At 34.2% G+C, this 11192-nt stretch overlaps 1 long non-coding RNA gene and 1 other non-coding gene across 2 annotated transcripts; one reads left to right on the top strand and one right to left on the bottom strand.

Annotated features, from left to right (window-relative positions):
- Positions 1-2249: 2249 nt before the first annotated feature.
- LOC142181606 (uncharacterized) lies at positions 2250-4578 on the top strand. Its single transcript, XR_012710311.1, has 3 exons — positions 2250-2603; positions 2936-3002; positions 4133-4578. It is a non-coding gene; the product is annotated as an uncharacterized LOC142181606 (long non-coding RNA).
- A 1744-nt stretch (positions 4579-6322) lies between these two features.
- On the bottom strand, positions 6323-6428 carry LOC142182459 (U6 spliceosomal RNA). The gene has a single exon (XR_012711280.1). It is a non-coding gene; the product is annotated as a U6 spliceosomal RNA (small nuclear RNA).
- Positions 6429-11192: the final 4764 nt, after the last annotated feature.

Here is an 11192-nt window from a genome sequence, read left to right as displayed (position 1 = left end):
GGGTATGTGTTTGGATCGGGTTGCACGCCACAATAGTGTGATGTTCAGTTCAGTGCCCATATTTGCTTTTGTGTGTTCTGTTTCCCTGTTTTCTGAGGAAGTCTATGTTAGTGTGCGAGTTGAGTAGTTCCTTCTAGAGTTCGCCTTCCTTTTGTATCGCGTTCGAATTGATAGCATACTGGCACATTGTGGCGCCTTATGGGATTTTTGATTATGTCTGAGGTGGCTTATTGCCTAAGCAGTTCGTACTGGGTGAGACGAGGTTACTAGATTTGGGGTCGGTGCAAACGGATTATATGTAGTATATTATAGAGCAAAGATCATTCTTTGGTTTGGGACAAGGTAATGGAACTTGTCAGGAGTGTAGATCCAATGAACTGTTGATTCAGCAGTTGGTTGTGAATTTCGGCACATCTCTTCAGTCGTATCGGTGTTGAAAAAAAATATAAAAAAAAAAAAACTAGAGCAAGACCTGTGTAGATCTTGAGATGCAATGGGAGCATCAGATTCGTGGAATTTCGACCATTATGTTTAAAGAATGTTATTGTGGTTCTATGAGTAAGTGATGCAAAGTGTGAATTCAGCAAAGTTATGCAGTCATGTTTGGGTACAGCGTGTGGAGATTGATATGGTGGTCGTATGATGGAAACAGGCTTGGCAGGAAAATTCAGGATGTTGGAATTGGGCCTAATGGCTTATTTGCTTGAATAAATAAGTACATCTACAGAATTATCGAGCTAATGTGCTCAACGGAGTAGTGGTAGCATGGGAAAGTGCATGATATGTTAAACAAGTGATTTTGGACTACTTCAGTGTAGTTCTCAGCACGTTTGAGGACGAACGTATGTTTAAGTGGGGGAGATTGTAACAACCCGACCGGTCATTCTAAGCTCTGGCGCGTCATTCAGCAATTTGAGGCCATGAGCGGCTTCATCTCAGGTATATTGACTTGTGTGTATGGTCAAAATTAAAATTCAGTAAGTTTGGAGTCAAATCTAAATGGAAATTCTCATTTTGAAAGCTTAAAATTGAAGAAATGAACTAGGATTAGAATTTTGAGTAAACGACCTCGGAATTGGGATCTGAAAGTTCCAGCATGTTCGTATGATGATTTCGGACTTGGGCGTATGTCCGGATTTGGTTTTGGGTAACCCGTGAGCATTTCAGCGTATATTGTGAAAGTTAGTACTTTAGAAGAATTTCATAAATTTGGGTTGGAAGGCATTTCAGTGTTATAGAAGTCCGTTTGGGATTCCGAGTCTGGGAATAGCTCTGTACGATGATTCTGGAGTTGGGAGCGCGATCGGAAGTGAATTCGAATGTCCGGAGGTCATTTTGAAGTCATTTGGCTAAATATAGAAATTTGAAGGTTTTTGAGAAAATTCGACCGGAAGTGGAAATTTTGATATCGGGGTCGGAATACGGTTCCGAAAGATGGGGCAAGTCCGTAATGTCGAATGTGACTTGTGTGCAAAATTTGAAGTCATTCCGGAATGATTTTGGTAAGGTTTGAGACACTTAGTCTCTTTTACGGAAGCTTAAGTTGGAAAAGTCAACCGAATATTGACTTATGTGTTAGAGAGCTCGAAATGCAAATTTTATGGTTCAGATAGCTTCGTTAGGTGATTTGAGACTTAGGAGTGTGTCCGGAATATTTTTGTGATGACCGGTGTAGAATTAAGCTTGAATTGGCAAAGTTAGTATTTTGGCGAATTCCGGTTGATAGGTAAGATTTTGATCCGAGGGTCGGAATGGAATTCCGAGAGTTGCTGTAGCTTCGTTATGTCATTTTGGACTTGTCTGCAAAATTTGAGGTCATTCGGACGTGGTTTGATTGGATTTTTTATCAAAAATGGAATTTGGAAGTTCGTGAGATTCATAGGCTTGAATACGATGATGATTTGATATTTTGATATTATTTTGGGTGTTTCGAAGGTTGGGACAAGTTTGAATGATATTGTGGGACATGTTGATATAATTGGTTAAGGTCCCGAGGGCCTCGGATGGATTTCGGAAGGTTAACGGAATGAAATTCGGACCAAAAAGAAAAGAAAAAGTTGCAGAAAATTGCAGAAATTCTGCTGCGAGTAGTCCAGTTTGGAAGCTCATATCTTGTAATATATAAGAAATCAGAAAAAGTGAAAAACACGAAAGTTATAGCCCATACATTCTAGTTTTTGGAAAGTTAAACCATTCGTAATTTGGATATAATCTCAGAAAGTTACGATGGATCGAAAAGGGCTGTCGGAGCAATTTCGGCAGAATTTACGATGCACTTTAGAAGCTCATATCTCGGGATATATAAAGAGTTATGTGGTGTACAACCTATCAAATTAAAGATCTTTGAGTCTAGTTTCTAAATCTTCAAACCGTTTGTCATTTGGATATTTATACAAGACGTTATGGGTGTTTAAACAGAAAGTGTCCGGCAAGAAACAATTTTAATAGGATGTACAACTTGTATAGCACAAGTGCAAGGTACAACTCGATGAAGCACAGGCAGATTCTTTTATACACGGATTTAGCTCACTTTTCTTCATTTCTTCAAAGTATGGACGATTTTTGGGGAGCTTCAAGAGGGGATTTTCATCATCAATGTGAAGGTAAGTTATCCCCACCTATTTTGAGTTAAGTACATCAATTATGTATGGATTTGAGCATGAAAATTGTAGAAAAATTGAGGATTTAGGCCTAGGGATTTGAAAATAAGATTTGGTGATTTGAGGGGTCAAATGAACTCCAATTTTGGTAAATTTTATATGTACGGACTCGTGGCGAGACGAGGAATCCGGTGATATGACTTTCATAATTTTTCGAGAAGTGGGCCCAGGGCTCGGGTTTTGCTAATTTCGGGATTTTCGACATTTTTCGAGTCTTTTCGATTGGGTTATATTCCCTTAGCCTATTGTGACGTATTCGTTGTGGTTTTGACTAGATTCGACGCGCGAAGAGTTCGATTCAAGAGGAAAGGGCATTGCGGACTAGTCTACGGCAGGTTAGAGGTGAGTAATAGATGTAAATGCTGTTCTGAGGGTTTGAAACCCCAGACTTTCACATCGTAATGCTATATTGAGGCGTGACACGCACTCCATGGCGAGTGCGGGGTCGGATACTATTGGGGATTGTGACTTGGTCCATCCCGTGTGATGTTTATACTATACTGGTGATTGATACACATACGTCATTGATATTACTGGGCTTGATGCCATGTTTAGGGCCTTGTGCCGATTTGTAAAATCCTTAGAGGATTGATATTACTGCTTAGCATGATTTGCATATCATTTAATTTCAGTCCAAGGTTTTAAATGCTGTTTTGCAAACTCAGCCATAATTCTAAGTGTTGAAAACTTAAATGATATTTTTAAATGTATTCCGGGCTGGGAACTTCTGTTTTGTAAATGCCCAAGGGGCTTATTATATTATTTTCTGGACTGATTATAAAGTGACTTGAAACAGTGGTAACAATGACACTGTGTGATATACTTGAAATAATGGTAACAATGACACTGGATGATATACTTGAACAGTGGTAACAATGGCACTGTATGATATAAATTGGTCAGGTAACAATGGCTGACCGGTCAGGTAACAATGACTGACCAAGATATTGCGCTTGGGATGTAGGAGCCCCTCCGGAGTCTGTACACACCCCCAGTGAGCGCCGTCGATGATAAATAAATATGGATGGCTCGGGCTGCACGCCGCAGTGGGTACTGGAATGTACCATCATATGCATTGCATTGCATTCATGCATTTATTCATTATTTGTCGTTGTGATATTTCTGGAGATATTTATCTGCTTTTGCTGATGCTATCTGATCCTTGAGTGTTGGGGCCCGAGTGGCTGACCAAGAACGAAGATATTGCCCGAGGGGTGGGTTTCTGTGCATAGTGACACCGATGGCTGGAATTATTTTGCAACTGTTAAAAAGATTATTTTCAAAAGAGGTTTAAAACTGAGTCAGATATTTTATAAAGGATTTTCATGGAATTACTGTTTTCAAAACGGGTTGTACCGTCTTAGATAGCATGATGAAGTGTTATTACGTGATTTCTTATCGCTCAGTTATTATTTACTCTTATTACCACTGAGTTGGAAGTACTCACTTTACTCCCTCCACCTCGCGTGCAGTTGCAGGTACTGTTCACCCGATAGCGGGTTATTAGCGGACTGAAGGTATACTATTGTAGCTGAGCAAGGTGACCGTCAGCGTTCACGGCACCGTATTTCTTCATTGATTCTAAATTTCATTCTGTATATTGCTGGTCTTGTATTAATATTTAGATCTTTAGATGCTCGTGGCTTATGACACCCCGATTTTCGGGCTGAGTCGGGATGGTTTCCATTATTCTATCATGTTTACTTCGCACTTGTGATTATATTATCTGCGAATTAGACTTATTCCTGCCAAGTAATTATAAAGAGATGTATTGTTTTGTTGTTGGCTGGCCTTGTCCCCACGAGAGGCGCCATCACGACCGGGTTGGTATTTTGGGTCGTGACAACAGTAAAACGTGAAAACATAAGCTTAAACTTCATTGATTGCTATTAAAAAATTTTGAAGCTTTGAGCTCGAATATTGGATTCTGTAAAATTATCATGTATTTGGATTAAGTGTTGTTACAAATGATTAGGAATATCATTTTGAGTTTATATCTCTGTTTTGAGAGACTTTGATGAAGATTCGAGTTGGTATTTGTTGAAATTTCAGATTGAAACTTAAAGATAAAGAAAACGAGTGATTTTATTTTGTGTCTCACACAACTAACACTAGTTGTGTGAGGCCTCTTTCTATCTCATATATTTGTGGACCCATATCTTACACATCTGGCTCCACAAAATTCTGTGGGTCCATAAAATTGTGAGACAAACAAGAGGTCTCACACAACTAGTGTTAGTTGTGTGAGGCACAAAATAAAATTTGAAAAGTTTTATGGTGTGATTCACATGACTGATGTTAGTTGAACCGACATAATATATATATATATATATATATATATATATATATATATATATATATATATATATATATATATATATATATATATATATATAAATATGTAAATGATAGTTTTTTGACGAAATTTTATACAAGAAAGTTACATACAAGCTGTATATAAATTATAGCTTTTGACAAAATTTTATACAACAAAAAATTATGTTCAAGTTGTATGTAATTTGTAGCTTTTGACTGGATTTATATATGTTTATAATAAAAAAAGTTACTTTTTTAAATAAAAAAATCTAGCTAAATCACATAAATATTATCCTAATACTTGAAGCACAAAAAAGTTAAATTAGACACAAACATACATGAACCACAAATCCTTCATATCTATGTAAGGTCATGTTCATAACACATGGGCTAAGGCCTAAATTTGCAACCAAATTGATGCAATTATTTTTGGGAAATTATCAGCTATGTCCATTTATAGGTAGCTCATTACAAAAATTGGTCAATTGATAAAATATTACTAATATTAGCCAAATTAGTCAATTAGCTATTTGTAGCAAAAAAATATCAATGTTTGCTTTGTTTTAAGTGTGTGTTATTAGAATAGATTGGGCACAACTTAAGGAGCTTGAATCTCAGTTTTGGGATGATTTGGTGAAGTTTTGAGGTGGTTTGAATTGAAAATTCGGTAAAAACTGAACCTGAAAAAAATGATATGTGTATCATTTGTGTATCACATATGTATCATATTTGTATCATTCATGTATCACATATGTATTATATTTGTATCTATTGTGTATCACGTGTATATCCATGTATACTTGTGTGTGAGATACATGCGTGATACATGTTTGATACATGTGTCGCAGAAGACTTTTTTGAACTCGATTTAATTACGAATATTGATACAAAACCAGTCCAAATCACCTCCAATCTTCCTCAAATTTTGTATATTGACTTATCTATATATTTTCAATGAATTTCAACTATACCCATTGAAAAAGTTCCTTTTTTGTTTAGATTTTTGGAATATTGTATATATTTTTTGTATTTCATCACTTTATTTGTTACCTCATCCATAAAATTTCTTTTCCGTCTTGTATCTAGTGTTGCTAATCATGCTTAAAAATATGGAAGATGATTTTTGCATATGATTCTTTGAGAGAAAGAACCCTATTATTTGGTTTTTTAATTTTTGTTGGCTAGTTTTGGTAAGCCTATGATTAATGGCTAGAGGTTGGCAAGTTGAGATTTATTTGGGGCATTTGTCTAAGTTTTCCATTATTTTTGGCTTGTTCTTAATAGAAGATTTTATTTGATGATTCATTACAAATATTATTTTTAGTTTTTTTGTTTTTTTTTTAAAACAAAAATTGGATCATTTCTCGATTTGTGCATGTCAACCTTGCGCAGGGCCCATGCTAATCTTCTCTGTATCGTTCTAATATTATCGGAGAAGGGACAAATGTTATTTTAGTTATACTATAATCTTTTCACCGGAGATCAATAAAATAAAATATAAAACTTTTAATAAAATATATGAGCTCTTCGTAGATTTATTTTCTACTACTCAAATTATAATATGCGAGATAATTTTCTGGTAATGTTGTTAGCCTTAATCAAATTATATTGAAATAAGGCTCCTAAAGAACAAAATTGAAAGAATTGATTTTGAACAAATCATCATCAAAAATAAATACAACGAGAATTGAGAAAGAAAATGAATTTAATTAAACAAACTGAAAAAACTGTTTTTTTTTTTTTGTGGTTACAAGAAGTTGCTCCTTTTATTTGATTGGCAGTAAAGTGACAAGCACCATAAACTCGATGTTGTACCTTAGCACTAAAATTACAATGATGTAGCTAACCTTTTTTTTCTTTTTCCTTTTTGATACATTTTAATGTATCAAAGTCTACCACGTTACAGCTAAACGATATATAGAGCCCGTTTGGCTTAGTTGAATTAGAGTAGCTGATAAACATTAGGTGCTGAAAAGTATTTTTAAGTGTTGAAGCTGATTTATAAAATAAGTAGTTACGTGTTTGGATAAAAGTGCTGAAATTAATAATAAGCAGCTGAAGAACTGGGTATACGAAGAGTTTTATTTTAAAAAGAAGTATTTTGGGGATAGAATAAAAAATATTTTGATCAAACCTAAAGTGTTTATAAGCTGAAATTTGATAAGTTGGGGGAGACCAACTTATGACTTTTGGCTTATAAGCACTTAACTTATAAGCACTTTTAATTTTATCAAACGCGTAGTTAAGCCAAAAAGTGTTTATAAGCCAGTTTGGCCTACTTATAAGCTTAGCCAAACACCCTCATATAGGACCAATCTATATAAATAGGCCAAATACATAGTTTACCCATCAACCTTACACCCAAATCCCCATTACACATCTTTTCACCACGGACAACCTTTTACACACCCAACTTTTATACAGTGTGTCTAAGACATACCACTTTGAGCACGTGGTCAATGCGTGTTATTATCAACAAATGAAGCGCGTGAACATGAGAATTTTTATATCAAATGTCAATTTTTAATTTTTTTTTTAAATTTAAAATAGGGTCATCTTCTTTCTTGTTTAAAAAAATTATTGAACCTGTCATAGCTACTCCTTGACGCTTAAACCCACTTCTGTCCACTCGATCCTTATCAAGTAGACCCACCAAAATTTCTCATATCTTTTCTTCTTGATTAGTCCTTCGATTTGTTGATTTGTTTTTTTGTTTTTTTGGTTGAGAAATTGTAATTAGAATTCAAAAATTAAAACTTTTTGTAGCTCTACCTATCATTAAAGCTAGGCTTAAGCTTATGTACAGAAGAGTCTTCTTTTCTCCATAAAAGCTTAGATTGAGCTTTGCCGTGGCTAAGTTAAATTTCTGAAAGGGTGAAATTTTCAAAATTTCCCCAGCTATATTAAAGCTTAGCTCAAGCTTTTCCAAATAAGCACATTCTTTAATTTTGTTAATGGGTGAGTTTACACATAATTAAATCGTAAAAACCTTATAGGTGATGATGGAAGTTATGGTGGACAAGATGAAGAAGATGGGGACATGTGTTATCTTTTCATTATTAGTCGTGACACGACCTTATTGGCGCGTGATAGTACACATGCTTTGAAAATCTGGGTAAGAAAAAAGTGGTGTGTCTTAGACACACTCTACAAAGGTTGGGTGTGTAAAAGGGTGCCGTGGCGAAAAGGTGTGTAATGGAAATTTGGGTACAAGATCGATGGGTAAACTATATATTTTGCCATATAATTATATAAAAGAGGGACATAGAAGTGTGACGTGGCACATCTCATATATGAGTATTCTTATTTATCTATTTTCCTATTTTTTGCATTTTTCCAATCTTTTTCCTACAATTTTGTTCTTTATTGTGATTTAAAAGCTCATGAATTGTGTTATTCCAATAAAGATGGAACGGTTGTGTTCTTCCAATAAACATGGAATGGTTGCAACAATTACTAAAAATAACGGTAGCAGTTTCAAAGGATGTCATAATGAGTAAATTACATAATGAATATAGTGGTGGCAATTAATACACCACTCCTCCTCATAATAACCAACCTTTCACCCAGTTTATTCTTTATAAAACTTAATACAAATAACATATATACATCGACAAAAACAAAAAAGAAGAGAAGAAGAAGCTTTTGAACTCAGAATTGGATTTGCAAGAAAAATATTATTAGGGAGTTAGAGTTCAAACTTCCAAGAAAGAAAAGGACAAATCACGTTTTGCTAGCAACATATCTGTTGCATCAGTAATTGTGCTATGCATTTGCTGATAGATTTTATGTTCTAAGTTCTCTTCATTCTTCTAATGCTCTGCTTTTAATGATTGCACTTTTTAATGACTAAAGGGTTAAAATATTTTCATCATATGGATATATTTATCGCAATATTTAGGTAAGTTCGATTCTTACTTTAATCCATTACAAACTTTTTGTTGATGCACTGGCCGTCATTTAAGTATTTTATAACATTAGTTAAGAGGTATTATGGGGCTTCAGTGCGACAATCTTGATTGATTAATCATGATTGAACTTTTAGAAAGTGATCAGAAATTGTATCTAATGTCATTTTAAGATCTCTTTCGAGTTAGTATATGGAATAATTTTTTTCCTCAAGCTAGCTCTCTGTTACTTCTCACAGAAGTATGGCAACGTCAACACTCAAGTCCAACATTGATTATGTGATGAACAAAAAAATACACTCACTTATTTTTTGAAAGGCAAAATACATACTTTACCCATCGACATTGTCTCTAAATCCCTCTTACACACCTCTTAAATACGAGAATAATATTACACACTAAAATTTTTAAAGGTGTGTCAATTACACACCAAGGTGTTTGACCACATATGCTCAAAGATTTCTCTTACACGCGCCAATCAGCATCTGACACGTGTCAAATCGAGGGGAAAAAAAAGAAAAACTCGAAAAAAACCTCTACAACCCCCCACCCCCCAAACCCCCTCTTCTCATCTTCTCAAAGAAAAAAATACATAAAAGAAACCTCCCCTCCCTCTTCATCTTCCTAACCCCATCATCTTCTCCATCACCACCATACTACCACCAACCCTTCCACCACAAGAACTTTCTTCCCTAACTATAGATTCAATTCTTTGCCGATTTTTAACAACATCCATCACAAATTCTTATACAAATTTCAAATTCAAGCTCAAACCCAAAGCTTCAAACTTATTAATGGTGTTTTTTGAATTTTATCAAAATTAATTATCTAAGTAAAGTTTTACTCAACAATAATCACGAATTCAAACTAATTTTTTAGGTCATGGAACACTAAGACCCGATTAAATCTTTTTCAAAAAGTCAATAATGATGATTTTTATAATACCCAATAGCTCCTATGTTCTTATTTTTTTTTCTTTTCTTATTAGTCATGGGGTTGGAGAGACGAAACATGAGGGGTAAATAAAACTAGGATGGGTATTGGGGACAAAGACGAACTGGGAGGAGGGATGGGGAGGGGGAAGAGAAAACGCTGGATTTTGGGGTTGGGAAAGAAGACATGGGTTATATTTTTTTTCTTTAATTTAAAGGAAATAGTTAAAAAAGGGGAAAAACACAACTTAATTTCAGGTGAATTCTTTAGTTTTCACGCGCCTCTTTTATGTGTAATACACGTGTGTGACACATGACAAAAAAAATGTGTAATTGACACACTTTTAAAAGTTTTGGTGTGTAATACTATTTTCGTATTTGACAAGTGTGTCAGAGGGATTTGAGTACAAGGTCGAAGGGTAAAGTATGTATTTTGCCTTTTTGAAAACCCAAGTTATTGTTCCTTTTGATTTATTTTACAGGATAGCACCAGAGGACATGGAGCAATTACATGAATATGATTTCAAGTAATATTTCTATTAAGTTACGTGATCTATGTAGCTAATGACATTGAAAAATGCAACCCCAACCTTAATTATGACAGATTACAAGAGGAACAAATGATACGCTTGAGGTACTTTTTGTAATATTTACTTACTCTTGACCGTTAATGTTTTTAATATTAGTGTTTCCATTGCTCTTACACCTTCTTCCCTTTTGTATTATGTAATATTTTAAAGTGCGAACCAATATTCCAAATATTTTTCATGTTCTCATATGAGATTCAGTATTCAAAACTCCGCAATATTAGTAGATTAACATTTTTGGACTACTTTCTGAGAATTATATTTGAGTTTAATATTTTGACATTTGATAATTTTATTCAAAAAAAATGAATGGGTAGATAAATAAGAAACAAAAAGTCAAAAAAAAAAAAAAAGAACAAGAGGAAAGGCAAAAGACAAGAAAAATGTCTAGAAAGGATCAACTATCTCTAGAAATAATAAAACTCCAATAATGACAAACTAGAAAAAATACCTACTGCATACTTCATCTAGAAGTCTTTTTGTTGCATTCATCGTTTAAAATTTTTACATTAAATCTTTAACGTATTGGTCAAGATAGAGGTTGTATGAGCAATTCAATTTTGATAAATATTTTCATCTTAAGAATTTTTGTATGATCATCATTATTTTTTTTCTCCTTTTTTTACTTCTTTTCCCTCATTTTTTATTTATTTTATTTTTAATAGCACAATATGTCATTAATTTATTTCATCTTTATTATACCATTTATACTCTTTTCCGAAATGTCTCCTTCATTCCTAACGCATCATCTTCCTTCTTATTAGTTTCATTCTCCTTCCTCATTTAAAC

Source organism: Nicotiana tabacum, chromosome 6 (assembly GCF_000715075.1).
Source record: "Nicotiana tabacum cultivar K326 chromosome 6, ASM71507v2, whole genome shotgun sequence".
NCBI classification, from domain to species: domain Eukaryota; kingdom Viridiplantae; phylum Streptophyta; class Magnoliopsida; order Solanales; family Solanaceae; genus Nicotiana; species Nicotiana tabacum.
This window is presented reverse-complemented; position numbering and strand designations above follow the sequence as displayed.